Below are 21,265 nucleotides of genomic sequence, written 5' to 3'. Positions count from 1 at the left end.
TTCCTATGAGATTTCCCTTCTGGTATGGAAACTACATTTCCCATGATGCCCGAAGATCACTTCCGGTCGCGCAGGACACAGTCTTCTATGGTACTTCCATTTTTCTATGGAAACTACATCTCCCATGATACTTGGAGGCCACTTCTGGTCGCGGCTGAAACCCGCTGTTACGCACACCAGTGCTAACAGGAGTATACCGGTGTATGAACAGAGAGGGATGCGAGGCAAAACGAACTCACAGACAGTATAACACAACATACACAGGAGGTGATGGAATAACTAATAAACACAAAATGAATGGGGAAGCCCAAAGGCTCAGGAATTGGGTGTCTCCCTAGTGTCAGGAATGCTCAGATGGAATAGAGCGGACAATGAAGCGAGATGTAGTGATTTAACATGTGGAGCACCCAAAATGATGTTGCTAAGAGCAACAGGAAAAACCCCAAAGGGTTACCAACGGGTGTGGGAATAAACTCCTTGGTCAGAGATAGAAATATAGACACAAGGAGAGTATCCACAATCCTAACCCCCACTTGCAGGGCACAGGTTCAGCTTACTGCCACTAAACTGACACCTGGACGCCCTGCACAGTGAGGGAGGATTAAGCAAGCAGGTCTGAGAGTACAGCCGCAAACCTGCTGGGTTCACAGAATAGCAAAAGAACCCCAGCAGGTTAAACAACTGACTCCAGTCTTACTGCTAGGTCCGGATTGGCAGAATGAAGTACCGAATCCCAAGGCCTATTCGCAGTAAGCAACAAGTAAATACAAAGTCACACAGTACTAGCTAACTCTCTGGAACTGACTAACAAACAAAGATTCAGCAGCATTTGCCTAGCCTGAGAGGATGGTTTATATAGCAGGTGCTGTCCACGCCCCACACAGACCTCACAGACTGTGAGCACAAAACCAGCACCGGATTCCCTGCCGTGCACAGAGCCTGTAACCACTACACAGTAAAAACCCGGACCGGAGTATCAGCTGCGCTCAGGTTACTTCGCTAACACTTGCCTCCCGGTTGCCATGGCGACGTGGCAGTACAGAACAGGAGATCCTAACAGTACCCCCCCTCTGACGAGGGGTCAAAGAACCCCTACCACCGGGTTTATCGGGGAACTGCGAGAAGAAAGAGCGTATCAGTCTGGGGGCATGAAGATCACACAACTGCGCACCCACGACCGCTCCTCCGGGCCATACCCCTTCCAGTGCACCAAAAATGACAGCCGACCCCGAACCATCTTGGAGTCAAGAACCCTTTCAACCACAAACTCCCTCTGACCCCGTATCAGAAGAGGAGAAGGTCTTCCACTGGAAGAAGGATTACTTACCGCCAGTTTTAAAAGGGAACAATGAAATGTTTTATTGATACCCAATGAACGGGGCAGATCTAACTGAAATGCCACCGGATTGATAACCCTGGTGATCTTATAAGGGCCGATGAACCGGGGGCCTAATTTATGAGATGGCTGTCTCAACTTCAAATTCTTGGTGGACAACCAGACGAAGTCTCCTAATTTAAAGCTGCAGGGTCTTCTCCGCTTATCAAAAACCGTTTTGGTCACTAATGACACAGACACAAGGGCTTTCTTAACTTTCCTCCAAATACCCCTAAGGGCCGAAACCACAGAGGAACCACCAGGCATGGAATCCAGGGGGTCAAAAGAATTGGCCTTAGGATGATGCCCATACACACAAAGGAAGGGAGAGATCCCTGTAGCAGAGTGAGCCGCGTTGTTATAGGCAAACTCCGCCATGGACAGATGAGCAACCCAGTCAGTATGACACTTGGAGACATAACACCTGAGGAACTGCTCCAAGGACTGGTTCACCCTCTCAGTCTGCCCATTAGACTGTGGATGGTAGCCTGACGACAAACTCACAGAAATCTGGAGATCAGAACAAAATGCCCTCCAGAATTTGGCCACAAACTGGGATCCACGGTCAGAGACCACATCAAGTGGCAACCCGTGGAGGCGCATAACATGCTGCATAAATAACTCAGACAGGCGTCTGGCCGATGGCAACCCAACCAGTGGAACGAAATGCGCCATCTTCGAAAACCTGTCAACGACAACCCAAATGGCTGTCATCCCCGAGGATTTGGGCAAGTCCACCACAAAATCCATGGAAATGTGGGTCCATGGCTTAGATGGAATAGAGAGTGGATGTAATGGGCCGACAGTAACCCCTCTAGGAGTTTTATTTCGGGCACAAACGTCACATGCCCGAACCCACTGATCCACATCCCTAGCCACCGAGGGCCACCACACCGCCCTAGACAGCAACTCCCGAGTTCTGGCAATACCCGGATGCCCTGCCGACCTCTTGGCATGGAATTCCAGGAACACTCGCTGTCTTAACCTAGGAGGCACAAACAAGAGACCTACCGGAAGGTCTGGAGGAGCCTGCTCCTGTGCTCTAAGGACTAATGACAAGAGGTCCTGGGTAATGCCCACTTTAATACATGATGGGGACACAATGGGAAATGGCTCCTCGGTGGTCTCTTGGACTGGAGCAAAACTCCGCGAGAGCGCATCAGCCTTTATGTTTTTTGACCCAGGGCGATATGTTATCAAAAAATTAAAGCGAGCAAAAAACAAAGCCCATCGTGCTTGCCTGGCATTGAGCCGCTTCGCTGACTCTAAATATGCCAGATTCTTATGGTCAGTGAGAATTGAGACCACAAACTTAGCCCCCTCAAGCCAGTGTCTCCACTCCCCGAGTGCATCCTTTATAGCCAACAATTCCCGGTTACCCACATCATAATTCATCTCGGCAGACGAAAATTTACGGGAAAAGTAAGCACAGGTATGAAGGCGATTATCAGACACCCCCATCTGAGAGAGCACTGCCCCAATACCTATCTCAGAGGCATCCACTTCTACCACAAAAGGACGCTCTGGATCTGGGTGTCGCAGCACCTTGGCCGAGACAAATGCCCTTTTGAGACGGGCAAAGGCCGCTTTGGCCTCACAAGACCAGTGAGCAACATCCGCCCCTTTCTTAGTGAGTGCCACCAAGGGGGCCACTATAGACGAAAATCCAGCGATGAACCGTCTATAAAAATTCGCAAAGCCCAGAAAACGCTGAAGCGCCTTCAAACTAGTGGGCTGCACCCAATCCAGGACTGCCTGTACCTTAGAACCCTCCATTTGGAAACCTTCTGAGGAGATAATATACCCTAGAAATGCGATTTGCTGGACTTCAAATTCGCACTTCTCCAGCTTCGCCCCAAGCTGGTGGTCTCTGAGTTTCTGGAGGACTAAGCGTACATGCTTCCGATGTTCCTCCAGGGAATGGGAGAAGATTAGGATGTCATCTAGATAAACAACTAAAAATCTATCCAAATATTCCCTGAGCACATCGTTCATGAATTCCTGGAAGACTGCCGGGGCATTAGAGAGCCCAAAAGGCATCACCAAATATTCATAATGCCCTGAGTGGGTATTAAAGGCAGTCTTCCATTCATCCCCCTCTCTTATTCGGATTAGATTGTAAGCACCGCGTAGGTCAATCTTAGAAAAAATGGTGGCAGTACGAAGCTGGTCAAACAAAACCGAAATGAGAGGCAGTGGGTACGAGTTTTTAATCGTGATACGGTTCAATTCCCTGAAGTCGATGCAGGGTCGCAATGAACCGTCCTTTTTACCCACGAAGAAGAACCCCGACCCAACTGGGGACTGTGAGGGTCTGATAAATCCCTTAGCCAAGTTCTCCTGAATGTACTCTGCCATAGCCTGAGTCTCAGGACGTGACAGGGAGTACAACCTGCTCTTGGGAAGCTTAGCATCCGGCAACAAATCAATGGCACAGTCATAGGGGCGATGGGGAGGTAGTACCTCCGCAACTTTTTTGGAGAACACATCCGCAAAATCTGCATAACATCCTGGCAATCCTGGCAAACTTAGCTGCGAGAGCCTGACTGGAAGGCTCAAGCAACTCCTGAAACAATCACTACCCCAACTAAGAATCTCCCCAGAGACCCAGTTAAATTGAGGGTTATGGGCCCTTAACCAGGGTAACCCCAAAACCAATGGGGCAAAAGAACAGACAGTCACATAGAAAGACAATTTTTCAGAGTGTGTGGCTCCAATAAACAAAGGAATTTGGCTGGTGCAGGAGGTAATTTTACCCTGGGACAATGGTTCCCCGTTTAACCCACAGATCTCAATCTCTGATGCCAAAGGTACTGAGGGAACAGAGTGTTCCAGGGCGAATTGACGGTCCATGAAAACCCCATTGGCCCCACTGTCAACAAAGGCCTCAGTCTTGACAGTTTGACCGAGGATCTCCAAAGTCACCGGAATGAGAAAAGTCTTTTTGGGAAAATCTGACTTCTGGCCTGACAGGATATTTCCCATCACCCTCAGGCCCTGAAGTTTTCCGGCTTTTCTGGGCATGATACTACGACATGACCTTTATTCCCACAGTACAAACACAAACCCTGCTGTCTCCTCCGCGTCTTCTCACGCGAGGAGAGGCGGGTAGCCCCAATCTGCATAGGCTCCTCGGAATATTCCTCAGAGTCTGAGGTTCCCTTGGGAAAAAAGGAAACTGCGGTCTCCCTTTCAAGCCTACGCTCTCTCAGCCGTCTATCCACCCGGATGGATAACTGCATGAGCTGATCTAAGCTATCAGGCGAGGGATATTGTACCAGTTGGTCCTTTATCTGGTCAGAAAGGCCCCTTCGGTACTGGTTTCTCAGGGCTGGGTCATTCCACTGGGTATCATGAGCCAACCTCCGAAACTCCGTACTATAAACCTCAGCTGGCCGTCGCCCTTGCTTTAGGACCGTAATCTGAGCCTCGGCTGAAGCCATCTTGTCAGGGTCATCATACAAAATGCCCAGTGCCGTAAAAAAAGCATCAACACTTTTAAGCGACGGACAGTCAGGCTGCAACCCATATGCCCAGACCTGTGGGTCTCCTTGTAGCAAGGAAATCACTATGCCCACCCGCTGAATCTCTGACCCAGAAGACTGGGGCCTAAGCCTGAAATATAGCTTACAGCTCTCCTTGAAACAAAAAAACTGCGAGCGATCTCCAGAAAAACGATCCGGGAGATTTACTTTCGGCTCCTTAACCCCTAAACTTGCCGCTGCTGCTGCGCGAGCTCCGCTAGCGGCCTGCGGGGTGTTCATTTTAATGGACATCTCATTAAATTGTCGAGTCAGGACCTGCACCTGATTGACCACCTGTTGCAAAGTATTTTGAGGGGTATGCTCCATATTCCCACAAAATTTCAACAGGAGTAGGGCTGCTGAATATGTTACGCACACCAGTGCTAACAGGAGTATACCGGTGTATGAACAGAGAGGGATGCGAGGCAAAACGAACTCACAGACAGTATAACACAACATACACAGGAGGTGATGGAATAACTAATAAACACAAAATGAACGGGGAAGCCCAAAGGCTCAGGAATTGGGTGTCTCCCTAGTGTCAGGAATGCTTAGATGGAATAGAGCGGACAATGAAGCGAGATGTAGTGATTTAACATGTGGAGCACCCAAAATGATGTTGCTAAGAGCAACAGGAAAAACCCCAAAGGGTTACCAACGGGTGTGGGAATAAACTCCTTGGTCAGAGATAGAAATATAGACACAAGGAGAGTATCCACAATCCTAACCCCCACTTGCAGGGCACAGGTTTAGCTTACTGCCACTAAACTGACACCTGGACGCCCTGCACAGTGAGGGAGGATTAAGCAAGCAGGTCTGAGAGTACAGCCGCAAACCTGCTGGGTTCACAGAATAGCAAAAGAACCCCAGCAGGTTAAACAACTGACTCCAGTCTTACTGCTAGGTCCGGATTGGCAGAATGAAGTACCGAATCCCAAGGCCTATTTGCAGTAAGCAACAAGTAAATACAAAGTCACACAGTACTAGCTAACTCTCTGGAACTGACTAACAAACAAAGATTCAGCAGCATTTGCCTAGCCTGAGAGGATGGTTTATATAGCAGGTGCTGTCCACGCCCCACTCAGACCTCACAGACTGTGAGCACAAAACCAGCACCGGATTCCCTGCCGTGCACAGAGCCTGTAACCACTACACAGTAAAAACCCGGACCGGAGTATCAGCTGCGCTCAGGTTACTTCGCTAACACTTGCCTCCCGGTTGCCATGGCGACGTGGCAGTACAGAACAGGAGATCCTAACACCCGCTGAATAGCGTCTAATACAATCTCCCTGTTACCGCTATTGAAATGAGAAAGGGCACCACATAGCAGGGATGCGTAGATACTAACTTCATTACAAGATACTTTTCCATCGCGGACCCGCACTTCCGGTCCATTCTGGAACCGGAAGCGACGCAATACCCGGACATTAGCTCATTTACTATAAATATTTGCAACTTTGAATGGATTACCAGCCTTGATAAAGAGAATTGACTCGAAACGCGTTGGTTGGAAGGAGTTTTTTTACCCGCTTGGATCGTTTTCAGCACGACTGAGGAAAGGTACGACCTTCACTATTTACTTTAGTTTAGTCCCTCTGGTACCGGGCCATTTGGACTGGATGAAAGTTTGTCGTGCATGTTCCTCATTCTGGCGGCTTCCTTTCCTCGCTGCCAAACACTCCAGTATTTTGTATATTTGATCTTATCCAATAAATCCCACTTTTTATTTATGGGTGTTTTATTATGATTGCTGATTGGATAAAGATACCTTTACGCGCAGACGGAGGACGTTTCAACCAGTGAGTACCGGTTCGCTGCTCAGCCTAAAGATACCTTGATGAGTTTACATCTTTAGTTTTTATTGTAAGTTAGGTACGCCTAAGATCAGACAGTACCATTTTTCAAAAGAAACCTTTATATGTTTCAACCTCACTCACTTTATGTAAGTGAGGTACGATAACTTATGCTGAAATAACCATATTAGATCTACCATCAAAAGTGCATATCGTATATACCTTTTGAGGGACTTTAACTCAAAACATTGTTATTTTTTATGTTTTTTATATACCATTTCGGTGCACGATTCCACTTATTCTGGAGGAAAATATCTTCATAGTAATGATCAGAATTCCATCGGATTCATTATCCAGATAAGTATTCACCCATTCTTCTTACCCAAAAATAATAACACTCCCAGCTGAATCATCAGCCACCAGCCTGTTTTTCCTATTCCAGCGCCAACTCCCCACACCCATTCACTCTCTATAGTGTGGAACTGACCGGCTGCAGGAGGGGCCTCTCTCTCAACTCCTCCCCCATACTCCCTATTGCTGCCCGTGTGGGACACCCCAGCTAGAGGGGGGAGGAGGGGTCGATCTCCCAGCTTCTCCCCTATATTATAGTTTTGCATGTCCCCTGACATCCCGAGTGCCAAAACGACCATGGGAGGGAAGAAAAGGCACTGACCATTTCGATGTGCAGCAGCAGCAGCAGCAGCAGCACATGATTGTCCACGCCACAGAGGCCAGGTGGGAGAAACAAAATCCTGGAGTTGTACAAGTGGCAAGTGCTCTTCAGCATCTCTTTGTCTGTCCATTGTCCCCCCTCTTTCTCTTTCTTTCTATCTCGCCCTTAGCTCCCACTCTCTCTTGCCCCCTCTCTCTCTCTCTCTCTCCCTCTCTCTGCCCTCTCTCTCTTGTGCACGCTCTCTTCCTCAGCTCCACTATCTCTCTATCCACCCCCTCTCTCTCTATTTCTCTCTATTCTTCCATCTCCCACTACACTGTCTCTCCCTCTTGACTTATTCCCCCATTTGTAACTGCTTGTAGTCCCTTTTCCTTGCATTAACTAGTTCTGATTTTTACTTACATACTGGCTTATTGCTATATTTGGTGGTCTCCCCCTATTCCTCCTCCCTCTCTCTCATCTCTCCAGTCACCCCCTATTATTCCTCTCTGCTCACTCCCATCTCCCCCGATTTCTCCTCTCTCCTGCTTCTCCGCTACTTTTCCTCTTTACCGTATACCCCTATTCCTCCTCTCTCTCGCTCTCTCTCTCTGCAAGCTCCTCTATTCCTTCCCTCTCTCTGATCTCCCTCTACACCTTCTTTCTCTCCCATCTCCCTCTATTCCTTCCCTCTGTTCCTTCTCCCCCTATTACTTCTCTCTCTCTTCGTTTTTCCTCTATTCCTCTCTCGCTGCCTGCCGTCTCCCCCATTCCTGCCCTCTCCCTCTATGTTGTCTCCCCCTATTCCTCCTCTCTCTCCCATCTCCCTCTATTCCTTCTCTCTCTTCCTTCTCCCTCTATTCCTTCTCTCTTCCTTCTCTCCCTTCCTTCTCTCTCTTCCTTCTCCCCCTATTCCTTCTCTCTCTTCCTTCTCCCCCATTCCTTCTCTCTCTTCCTTCTCCCCCTATTCCTCTCTCTCTCTGTCTGCCCTCCCCCTCATTTCTCCTCTCTCCCTTTGCGTTGTCTTCCCCTATTCCTCCTCTTTCTCCTGTCTCCCCCTGTTCCTCACATCTCCATACTTCTTCTCTCTCTTCCATCTCTCCATATTCCTCCTCTCACTTTCCCATAAATGTATAAAAATGTACAATATATTAAGCCTCCTGCTCATCACAAGTTTGATGAGCATGCAGCCTGCGGGCATTGCCAGGGGTGGCGGCAGTAGCAGGCATTGGCTTGGCGGCTGTAGGAGTCATCGGCGGTACTCAAAGGATATTATGGCTGCAGTGCCTCACCAGCCACTGACCTCACCGTACACCACTGCTTTGGGGGTATGTCTAGCACATGAGAACCACCCACTCACAGGAGCATGGCATGCCTCCCAGCAAGGGCAGTAGAGAGCCAGGCTGGGCCATGGTACTTTTTAGGGGGCAAGGCCTAATCAAAGGAGGCATGGACCTGGGCCCTCATTGGGCCCCTCCATCAGACCTGGGCCCAGGTAATTTGTACCCTCTCCCCCCTCTCTCGGCGCAACTGTCTGTGGTTAACCTTGATGGTATAAAACCATTCACAGGTAAATCATTCATGGTTTCAACCACCAATTGTCATCCCTGTGCAATGGATTAGCAAGCTGCTGGCCAATCAGAGCCTGGGGGTGGGGTTTCATGGGTCCATCGGGAGCAGAGCTAGACTCCCTACCTGGCATTAAATGGTGGATGGGGACCATCGGGATGTTTCTACCATTGATGGTGGAGAACCTTTGGTTCTCTGCCATTGATGGTAAAACTATTTGACCTTGGGCATCAACCATCGATGAATTCTAATCATCGAAGGTCGATGGCCATCCCTACTGTATGTCTAACATTTGTGGGCTACATGCAAAAGCATCCAGTATTTACCTTGCACAGAAATAAATATAAATGCATTTGCTCCCCTTGCATGATAACATGGTTTGTTCCAGACACACGGTGGGATGTAATGAAGTCCGAGTTTGGCGGCCGTGCGGGATGCCGGCCGAACCTGGAAGTTTTTTTTAAAGGGGCAATCATGAACAAGGGATGGTTTAGCATTGTACCTGATTGCCCCTTTAAAAAAATGTCCCAGTTCGGCCGGCATCCTGCATGGCCGCCGAACTTGGACTTCATTACTTCCTGGCCACAAAGTTACTTGCTTTTTTATTGCTTTACTTACAACCGTGAATCAGGACCAATGGGGGTCATTCCGAGTTGATTGTAGCTGTGCTAAATTTAGCACAGCTACGATCATGAACTCAGACATGCTGGGGGATGCCCAGCACAGGGCTAGTCCGCCCAGCGTGTCAGTCCGGCCCCCCTCGCAGAAGTGCAAAGGCATCGCACAGCAGCGATGCCTTTGCACTTAAAGAGTAGCTCCCGGCCAGCGCAGCTTTAGCGTGCTGGCCGGGAGCTACTCTTTGCTCCCCGGCCCGCAGTGTCTGCGTGTGACATCACGCAGCCGCTACGGGCCACTCCCCGCACGGTCCAGCCACGCCTGTGTTGGCCGGACCGTGCCCATGAAAAGGGCGGCGTTTCGCCCCCTCCCGCCCATCGATCGCCTCTGTCTGTCAATCAGGCAGAGGCGATCGTAGTGTAGCGATGGGCGGCCATGCGCCGGCACACTGCGGTACCGGCGCATGCGCAGATCTGACCTGATCGCTATGCTGCTAAAAACTGCAGCGTGCAATCGGGTCAGAATGACCCCCAATGTGCGATAATATACTAATGCTGCAGCTGCCTGGAAATGTATTGATATGCCCAGAGGTGGCATCACAAATCCAGGCGTCTGTGGGCCTAATTCAGAGTTGACCGCAGCAGCAAATTTGTTAGCAGTTGGGCAAAACCATTTGCACTGCAGGGGGGGGGGGGCAGATATAACATGTGCAGAGAGTAAGATTTGGGTGGGTTGTGTTCAGACTGAAATCTAAATTGCAGTGTAAAAATAAAGCAGCCAGTATTTACCCTGCACAGAAACAAAATAACCCACCCAAATCTAACTCTCTCTGCAAATGTTATATCTGCCACACCTGCCCTGCAGTGCCCATGGTTTTGACCAACTGCTAACAAATTTGCTGCTGCGATCAACTCAGAATTACCCCCTGTGTACAAAGATGCAGCACCGGCTGCAGATCCTTTGATAATGGACTATCTGAGTATGGCTGCGCGGAATGGCCATGGGATCTGAGATGCTGCCACAATATTTGCTGCATATAGGATCTCGACTTGAGACATGCCCAAAAACGGTCATGACATGCTTACATTTTTGCCACCACTCCCCATTATCTCCACCAAATGCTCCCCAACTGTACGTCACTTTGCAAATAAATCCTGTCTACGAGCGACTTTGCTAAGGTACCTTGGTGCGTGCGCAGTGCGACTAAGATGCGCGCTCAGTTTACCTGTAATTGCTCAACACCATAAATATCGGTAATGCATACATCGCTGAGACAGACTCAAAGAACTTTAATTGATTTCACATTGTTCTGGGCAAGTCTCAGAGCAGATACAGTTTATACAGCCATTCAGCTACTAAGAATGTCCTTGTGCTCTGCAGAGTTAATCATTCTCCTTTGTGGTCACATCTTGTATTTATTAGGAATAGTGCACATACTTTCTTTTAACCTCTTTCAAACCTACAGCAGCTGAAATGTTGATGGACAGTTATGGGATAAATGCAAATACAGATTACATTTAAAATTAGAGATGAGCGGGTTCGGTTTCTTTGAATCCGAACCCGCACGAACTTCACTTTTTTTTCCACGGGTCCGAGCGACTCGGATCTTCCCGCCTTGCTCGGTTAACCCGAGCGCGCCCGAACGTCATCATGACGCTGTCGGATTCTCGCGAGGCTCGGATTCTATCGCGAGACTCGGATTCTATATAAGGAGCCGCGCGTCGCCGCCATTTTCACTCGTGCATTGAGATTGATAGGGAGAGGACGTGTCTGGCGTCCTCTCCATTAGAATAGAGATAGATAGATTAGATAGAGAGAGATTGTGCAGAGTCGCAGACAGAGTTAGTTTACCACAGTCAGTGACCAGTGCAGTTGCTAGTTAACTTTTATTTAATATAATATATCCGTTCACTTCTCTCTGCTATATCCGTTCTCTGCCTGAAAAAAAAAACGATACACAGCACAGTCAGTCACACAGTGTGACTCAGTCTGTGTGCACTCAGCTCAGCCCAGTGTGCTGCACAGTCATCAATGTATAAATTAAAAGCTTATAATTAATTGTGGGGGAGACTGGGGAGCACTGCAGGTTGTTAGCAGGAGCCAGGAGTACAATTATATTAATTAACAGTGCACACTTTTGCTGCAGGAGTGGTGACCAGTGCCTGACCACCAGTATAGTATTGTTGTATACTACTAATATCTCTTTAAATATCAACCAGTCTATATTAGCAGCAGACACAGTACAGTGCGGTAGTTCACGGCTGTGGCTACCTCTGTGTCGGCACACGGCAGGCAGTCCGTCCGACCAGAATTGTATTATTTATTATTATATACCTACCACCTAACCGTGGTTTTTTTTTCATTCTTTATACCGTCATAGTGTCATCCTAATTGTTACGAGTATACTACTATCTCTTTATCAACCAGTGTACAGTGCGGTAGTTCACGGCTGTGGCTACCTCTGTGTCGGCACACGGCAGGCAGTCCGTCCGACCAGAATTGTATTATTTATTATTATATACCTACCACCTAACCGTGGTTTTTTTTTCATTCTTTATACCGTCATAGTGTCATCCTAATTGTTACGAGTATACTACTATCTCTTTATCAACCAGTGTACAGTGCGGTAGTTCACGGCTGTGGCTACCTCTGTGTCGGCACACGGCAGGCAGTCCGTCCGACCAGAATTGTATTATTTATTATTATATACCTACCACCTAACCGTGGTTTTTTTTTCATTCTTTATACCGTCATAGTGTCATCCTAATTGTTACGAGTATACTACTATCTCTTTATCAACCAGTGTACAGTGCGGTAGTTCACGGCTGTGGCTACCTCTGTGTCGGCACACGGCAGGCAGTCCGTCCGACCAGAATTGTATTATTTATTATTATATACCTACCACCTAACCGTGGTTTTTTTTTCATTCTTTATACCGTCATAGTGTCATCCTAATTGTTACGAGTATACTACTATCTCTTTATCAACCAGTGTACAGTGCGGTAGTTCACGGCTGTGGCTACCTCTGTGTCGGCACACGGCAGGCAGTCCGTCCGACCAGAATTGTATTATTTATTATTATATACCTACCACCTAACCGTGGTTTTTTTTTCATTCTTTATACCGTCATAGTGTCATCCTAATTGTTACGAGTATACTACTATCTCTTTATCAACCAATGTACAGTGCGGTAGTTCACGGCTGTGGCTACCTCTGTGTCGGCAGTCGGCAGGCAGTCCGTCCATCCATAATTGTATTATTATTATAATATATACCACCTAACCGTGGTTTTTTTTTCATTCTTTATACCGTCATAGTGTCATACTAGTTGTTACGAGTATACTACTATCTCTTTATCAACCAGTGTACAGTGCGGTAGTTCACGGCTGTGGCTACCTCTGTGTCGGCAGTCGGCAGGCAGTCCGTCCATCCATAATTGTATTATTATTATAATATATACCACCTAACTGTGGTTTTTTTTGCATTCTTTATACCGTCGTCATAGTGTCATACTAGTTGTTACGAGTATACTACTATCTCTTTATCAACCAGTGTACAGTGCGGTAGTTCACGGCTGTGGCTACCTCTGTGTCGGCAGTCGGCAGGCAGTCCGTCCATCCATAATTGTATTATTATTATAATATATACCACCTAACCGTGGTTTTTTTTTCATTCTTTATACCGTCGTCATAGTGTCATACTAGTTGTTACGAGTATACTACTATCTCTTTATCAACCAGTGTACAGTGCGGTAGTTCACGGCTGTGGCTACCTCTGTGTCGGCAGTCGGCAGGCAGTCCGTCCATCCATAATTGTATTATTATTATAATATATACCACCTAACCGTGGTTTTTTTATACCACCTAACCGTGGCAGTCCGTCCATAATTGTATACTAGTATCCAATCCATCCATCTCCATTGTTTACCTGAGGTGCCTTTTAGTTCTGCCTATAAAATATGGAGAACAAAAAAGTTGAGGTTCCAAAATTAGGGAAAGATCAAGATCCACTTCCACCTCGTGCTGAAGCTGCTGCCACTAGTCATGGCCGAGACGATGAAATGCCAGCAACGTCGTCTGCCAAGGCCGATGCCCAATGTCATAGTACAGAGCATGTCAAATCCAAAACACCAAATATCAGAAAAAAAAGGACTCCAAAACCTAAAATAAAATTGTCGGAGGAGAAGCGTAAACTTGCCAATATGCCATTTACCACACGGAGTGGCAAGGAACGGCTGAGGCCCTGGCCTATGTTCATGGCTAGTGGTTCAGCTTCACATGAGGATGGAAGCACTCAGCCTCTCGCTAGAAAACTGAAAAGACTCAAGCTGGCAAAAGCACCGCAAAGAACTGTGCGTTCTTTGAAATCCCAAATCCACAAGGAGAGTCCAATTGTGTCGTTTGCGATGCCTGACCTTCCCAACACTGGACGTGAAGAGCATGCGCCTTCCACTATTTGCATGCCCCCTGCAAGTGCTGGAAGGAGCACCCGCAGTCCAGTTCCTGATAGTCAGATTGAAGATGTCAGTGTTGAAGTACACCAGGATGAGGAGGATATGGGTGTTGCTGGCGCTGGGGAGGAAATTGACCAGGAGGATTCTGATGGTGAGGTGGTTTGTTTAAGTCAGGCACCCGGGGAGACACCTGTTGTCCGTGGGAGGAATATGGCCGTTGACATGCCAGGTGAAAATACCAAAAAAATCAGCTCTTCGGTGTGGAGGTATTTCACCAGAAATGCGGACAACAGGTGTCAAGCCGTGTGTTCCCTTTGTCAAGCTGTAATAAGTAGGGGTAAGGACGTTAACCACCTCGGAACATCCTCCCTTATACGTCACCTGCAGCGCATTCATAATAAGTCAGTGACAAGTTCAAAAACTTTGGGTGACAGCGGAAGCAGTCCACTGACCAGTAAATCCCTTCCTCTTGTAACCAAGCTCACGCAAACCACCCCACCAACTCCCTTAGTGTCAATTTCCTCCTTCCCCAGGAATGCCAATAGTCCTGCAGGCCATGTCACTGGCAAGTCTGACGAGTCCTCTCCTGCCTGGGATTCCTCCGATGCATCCTTGCGTGTAACGCCTACTGCTGCTGGCGCTGCTGTTGTTGCCGCTGGGAGTCGATGGTCATCCCAGAGGGGAAGTCGTAAGCCCACTTGTACTACTTCCAGTAAGCAATTGACTGTTCAACAGTCCTTTGCGAGGAAGATGAAATATCACAGCAGTCATCCTACTGCAAAGCGGATAACTGAGTCCTTGACAACTATGTTGGTGTTAGACGTGCGTCCGGTATCCGCCGTTAGTTCACAGGGAACTAGACAATTTATTGAGGCAGTGTGCCCCCGTTACCAAATACCATCTAGGTTCCACTTCTCTAGGCAGGCGATACCGAGAATGTACACGGACGTCAGAAAAAGACTCACCAGTCTCCTAAAAAATGCAGTTGTACCCAATGTCCACTTAACCACGGACATGTGGACAAGTGGAGCAGGGCAGGGTCAGGACTATATGACTGTGACAGCCCACTGGGTAGATGTATGGACTCCCGCCGCAAGAACAGCAGCGGCGGCACCAGTAGCAGCATCTCGCAAACGCCAACTCTTTCCTAGGCAGGCTACGCTTTGTATCACCGCTTTCCAGAATACGCACACAGCTGAAAACCTCTTACGGCAACTGAGGAAGATCATCGCGGAATGGCTTACCCCAATTGGACTCTCCTGTGGATTTGTGGCATCGGACAACGCCAGCAATATTGTGTGTGCATTAAATATGGGCAAATTCCAGCACGTCCCATGTTTTGCACATACCTTGAATTTGGTGGTGCAGAATTTTTTTAAAAACGACAGGGGCGTGCAAGAGATGCTGTCGGTGGCCAGAAAAATTGCGGGACACTTTCGGCGTACAGGCACCACGTACAGAAGACTGGAGCACCACCAAAAACTACTGAACCTGCCCTGCCATCATCTGAAGCAAGAAGTGGTAACGAGGTGGAATTCAACCCTCTATATGCTTCAGAGGTTGGAGGAGCAGCAAAAGGCCATTCAAGCCTATACAATTGAGCACGATATAGGAGATGGAATGCACCTGTCTCAAGCGCAGTGGAGAATGATTTCAACGTTGTGCAAGGTTCTGATGCCCTTTGAACTTGCCACACGTGAAGTCAGTTCAGACACTGCCAGCCTGAGTCAGGTCATTCCCCTCATCAGGCTTTTGCAGAAGAAGCTGGAGGCATTGAAGAAGGAGCTAACACGGAGCGATTCCGCTAGGCATGTGGGACTTGTGGATGCAGCCCTTAATTCGCTTAACAAGGATTCACGGGTGGTCAATCTGTTGAAATCAGAGCACTACATTTTGGCCACCGTGCTCGATCCTAGATTTAAAGCCTACCTTGGATCTCTCTTTCCGGCAGACACAGGTCTGCTGGGGTTGAAAGACCTGCTGGTGACAAAATTGTCAAGTCAAGCGGAACGCGACCTGTCAACATCTCCTCCTTCACATTCTCCCGCAACTGGGGGTGCGAGGAAAAGGCTCAGAATTCCGAGCCCACCCGCTGGCGGTGATGCAGGGCAGTCTGGAGCGACTGCTGATGCTGACATCTGGTCCGGACTGAAGGACCTGACAACGATTACGGACATGTCGTCTACTGTCACTGCATATGATTCTCTCAACATTGATAGAATGGTGGAGGATTATATGAGTGACCGCATCCAAGTAGGCACGTCACACAGTCCGTACTTATACTGGCAGGAAAAAGAGGCAATTTGGAGGCCCTTGCACAAACTGGCTTTATTCTACCTAAGTTGCCCTCCCACAAGTGTGTACTCCGAAAGAGTGTTTAGTGCCGCCGCTCACCTTGTCAGCAATCGGCGTACGAGGTTACATCCAGAAAATGTGGAGAAGATGATGTTCATTAAAATGAATTATAATCAATTCCTCCGCGGAGACATTGACCAGCAGCAATTGCCTCCACAAAGTACACAGGGAGCTGAGATGGTGGATTCCAGTGGGGACGAATTGATAATCTGTGAGGAGGGGGATGTACACGGTGATATATCGGAGGGTGAAGATGAGGTGGACATCTTGCCTCTGTAGAGCCAGTTTGTGCAAGGAGAGATTAATTGCTTCTTTTTTGGGGGGGGTCCAAACCAACCCGTCATATCAGTCACAGTCGTGTGGCAGACCCTGTCACTGAAATGATGGGTTGGTTAAAGTGTGCATGTCCTGTTTTGTTTATACAACATAAGGGTGGGTGGGAGGGCCCAAGGATAATTCCATCTTGCACCTCTTTTTTCTTTTCTTTTTCTTTGCATCATGTGCTGATTGGGGAGGGTTTTTTGGAAGGGACATCCTGCGTGACACTGCAGTGCCACTCCTAGATGGGCCCGGTGTTTGTGTCGGCCACTAGGGTCGCTAATCTTACTCACACAGCTACCTCATTGCGCCTCTTTTTTTCTTTGCGTCATGTGCTGTTTGGGGAGGGTTTTTTGGAAGGGACATCCTGCGTGACACTGCAGTGCCACTCCTAGATGTGCCCGGTGTTTGTGTCGGCCACTAGGGTCGCTAATCTTACTCACACAGTCAGCTACCTCATTGCGCCTCTTTTTTTCTTTGCGTCATGTGCTGTTTGGGGAGGGTTTTTTGGAAGGGCCATCCTGCGTGACACTGCAGTGCCACTCCTAGATGGGCCCGGTGTTTGTGTCGGCCACTAGGGTCGCTTATCTTACTCACACAGCGACCTCGGTGCAAATTTTAGGACTAAAAATAATATTGTGAGGTGTGATGTGTTCAGAATAGGCTGAAAATGAGTGTAAATTATGTTTTTTGAGGTTAATAATACTTTGGGATCAAAATTACCCCCAAATTCTATGATTTAAGCTGTTTTTTAGGGTTTTTTTTAAAAAACACCCGAATCCAAAACACACCCGAATCCGACAAAAAAAATTCGGTGAGGTTTTGCCAAAACGCGGTCGAACCCAAAACACGGCCGCGGAACCGAACCCAAAACCAAAACACAAAACCCGAAAAATTTCCGGCGCTCATCTCTATTTAAAATGTAATCAATCTCGTCTCTGTGAAAGTGAAAACATTTATTTGGTATTATCCAAAAAACAGGATGTTGGACTAGCATTCAAGGTTTATTTTGGGAAGTGAAAGTTGTTAGTCCTGGCAGGCTCGCCTGTTACAGTTTTTAACTGTTGAAGTGGAAATGGGAGCAAAGAGAACAGTACAAGGGATGTGTGATAGGCCAATATCAAAACCAGATAATGACTTACTTACATGTTAAAATCAATCGATAAATTACAGGTAATTAGTTACTATTAATAACAAGTAAAGGGGACCCTCAGTCTGTCCCCCCTGCTCCACCCAGTCCCCTGAGCTGTCCTGCTCCTCTCCACCCTCATCTCTGCAGAATTGTATGAACCCACTCTACTCCACCCCCCACCCCCCCATCTGTATCCTACCCCCATACTTCTGGTGCTAGGTCTGTCCCATCTCTCTGGCAGTGGGAGCCGATGGAGTGCGTGCCCTGACTCCCACTGTATTCATATAGGAAACGGGAGAGACCTTTAGCAAATTATTATATAAATAATTAGGTTAATTAGATATCAGGGCATTTCACCATTAGGCTGTATCTCACCTATACCATTTTGGTTAGAAGAGCGTAGTGATTGGATAGTAAAGGAGAGGGTTAGACCTGTGAGGCAGGTAAGGGCCTTATATGATATAAGGTGGTAGTTTTAATCCAATAGTGAAAGCAAGGGGTGGGTAGTTTTAATCATTAGGGCATGTTTGGGGTGGAGTCGGCCTCTTTTGCTTTTGTCTTCCCGCCCTCCCAACCTTTTTTTTGTTGCTGTTGTGTTGCTTTGCTTTCGGTATTGCGTTAGCTGCGGTTTGGAGGGAAAGAGCGGCAGGTTACCTGTTTTAGAGCGTATATAGATTGGTTTTGATTCATTCCTAGTTGTTTGGTGTGCTCACCTTCGCTGATTGTGTATATCTGCACAGTGAGGCAGAGAACGGAGGCAGCCTCATTCTGCACGGAGAGAACGAAGGCAGCCTCATTACCCATACAGGTGCGTAGTCAAGGTAGAAGGTTGAGTGGATACCTTTGTATGTGTAGCTTGTTAGGTTTATGGTTGTGATGATGTTGTCAATTTTTTACAGGTTTGGGAAGGAGTTTAGCCATTCTTTCTTTGCCACCATTATTTCATTATTTTCTTTATAGCTATTTAAAGTTATAGCTAATTGTAATAAATAAGCTAACAGTTTCTGCCAAATATAAGTCTCCGTGTCATTATTTAATTAAGGTTAAGGTGTTATTTAATGATTCATGCACATGGCCATCATCAGCCGTTAGAAGGTTTAGTAGGTCTTTCATGTACTTTCAAACATTATATACAGAAACATTGTAGGGAAAACCCAGGAGTTTGGAGAGGTGGAGTGGTAAATAATGTATACTAGTTTAATCAATGGAAATTGTCATATGATTTATAAGTACTGTTTCACCATTTTCTCATATGTACACACATTGGTATAATCTGTACATTGTAATATAAATATAACATTTTAATGGATGGACCCAGTCAAACCTGGAAGCCATAAGGGACAGTGTAATTTGTCTTTGCTTTTTTTTTCTTCTTAATTCCTTGCATCTTTTAGACAACATCTCCTGTCACCTGTAAACCATCCATCCTCCAGACACGCAAGTGTGGACAATGTGAAACTTGAACAACCACAGCTTTTCCAGCCACATTTCTGTACAGTACTAGGATTTATGTGAACAAACACCCCAAAAAACAAAAAAAGAAGACTTAAAAACTATCAACAAAATAATCGATGGTAGACTGTCCTGTTTACATCATGTGCTACGTACAGTCCCACCACAATGGCTTCCAACACAGTGATAGGAGAAGAGGAACATTGCATCTGCAGAGGTGGCCCGACACAGGCCCGGTCTATTTACTAGAAACTACTATAATTTGATATATAAACTTATAATTAGAAAAGAGTGAAGCAATCAATTGAAAAGTACTGAATGGTTCTGCTGTAGACTGAAGATTTATTTGTTGATCAGGCATTGTTGTTTTGTGTGCGGTGAGCTGTTCCTGCTGCTTTAACTAATAAATAATGTACTGTAATGACAGTATTGCAAATAAAATAAATGGTTAAAAACTTGGATGTGCTAGTGACTTATACATGGCCCCATATAAATCAGTCTCATATGATGGCGACCGGGATGCAACTTAACATATGGTAATTGCTGCTTTACGTATGGTTGCAGGTGCACCTGTTTTAAAGAACACAAATTGCACTTGCGATTTGAGATACAATTATGCCTGGTTCTGCATCAGTTCCAGTGTGTTTATGTATTTGCTATACAATGCAAATTCAATTCTACATAAACATTTAGAAAATTTAGATTAATAATAATTGATTTACTCGACTTCTTTTCAATAAAAATATTGCATTAAAAAAATAAAAAAAAAGGCCTTTGGGGGCATACCATGACTGCACCAACAAGCGGTAACCATGCCCTCTTTATCCAGATTATTTTTTTTAGATTAGATTACATTTGACGGCAGATAAGAAAAACTTGGCCCATCTAGTCTGCCCATGTACACACACACACACACACTTACACACTAGGGTTCTTTTTTTCATCAGCAGCCAATTAGCCTACAAGTATATTTTTGGATTGTTGGAGGAAACCTGAGTATCCGGAGGAAAGCCACGCAAGCACGGAGAGAATATACAAACTCCACACAGTTAGGGCCATGGTGTGAATCAAACCTATGACCTCGGTGCTGTGAGCAGAGGCGGATTGGCCATAGGGCTTACAGGGAAGATTCCCGGTGGGCCGACGCACCTGTGGGGCCTGTTTTGTTTGAGGACGTGTTCCTATTTATAGACATAATGAATAAGATGCAAAATAATTTGCATATATGAAAATTACTTTGCCACTTAGCCAGTGATTGCAGATGATCTAGTGTATGCTCTGTCTGCCTGCTTGGCTGACATATAAGATTGAGTGAATAGTGATTGGGATACAGTTGGTGTAATAAGCAAGAAAATATATCTTTCTAAAGAATTATATAGTTTCCTAAATTCTAAAGGTGTATCATATAATGTGCTCATAATATTTAATTGTATTTCCTTTTAACTTCCCCCTTGATGCTAGACATGCCCACTATCTGGAAAGTTTTGGGGGGAGGGTGCTGCTGCCATGGCCCATGGCTAGACCTTACACCTCTTGTGCTGCCCATGTGGGGCCACTAGTACAAATTTTTCCAGGGCCACTTTTTGTTCCCAATCCACCCCTGGCTGTGAGGCAGTAGTGTTAACCATTACACCTTTATTTATGTGGTGCCACAAGTTCTACAGCACTTAACGAAGTACATAAACAGAGGAACAAAGCAAAATCACCAAAGTCACCAATGTTGGCAGGTATGAATAAACACTTGTTGTTCCTTTATTTAAATTGAGTCAATATACAGTATTCAGTAACGCTAGTGTGAGTTTAAACATAGACTAAACATTTTGGAAATTAAGTAGTATAGTTTATGAATGTTTTATTCTTTTATGACATGCATGAGAAATACTGGAACTCTAAGCCCTACAGTTAGTTCTTGGCACATACCGCTTATAACGAAATAACTGAACAGGAAAGTATTTTACACATAATGAAAGTAATGTCATGTAAATATTAAATATTGATCTAGCCAAACTATTGGCTGACGTACTGAG

General features: G+C 46.5%; 1 protein-coding gene across 2 annotated transcripts in view; it reads left to right on the top strand.

Annotated features, from left to right (window-relative positions):
• The window catches only part of LOC134949134 (uncharacterized), a 133,394-nt gene extending 113,772 nt beyond the window's left edge, over positions 1 to 19,622 (top strand). For both annotated transcript variants that reach the window (XR_010183111.1, XR_010183110.1), the window contains exon 6: positions 19,181 to 19,622. The gene's annotated coding sequence lies outside the window, so the exon portion shown is untranslated. The remainder of the gene's footprint in view (positions 1 to 19,180) is intronic.
• The last annotated feature ends 1,643 nt before the right edge of the window (positions 19,623 to 21,265 follow it).

Source organism: Pseudophryne corroboree, chromosome 8 (assembly GCF_028390025.1).
Source record: "Pseudophryne corroboree isolate aPseCor3 chromosome 8, aPseCor3.hap2, whole genome shotgun sequence".
Taxonomy (NCBI): Eukaryota; Metazoa; Chordata; class Amphibia; order Anura; family Myobatrachidae; genus Pseudophryne; species Pseudophryne corroboree.
The sequence above is the reverse complement of the archived record's forward strand: the minus strand, read 5'-3'. Positions and strand labels throughout refer to the sequence as shown.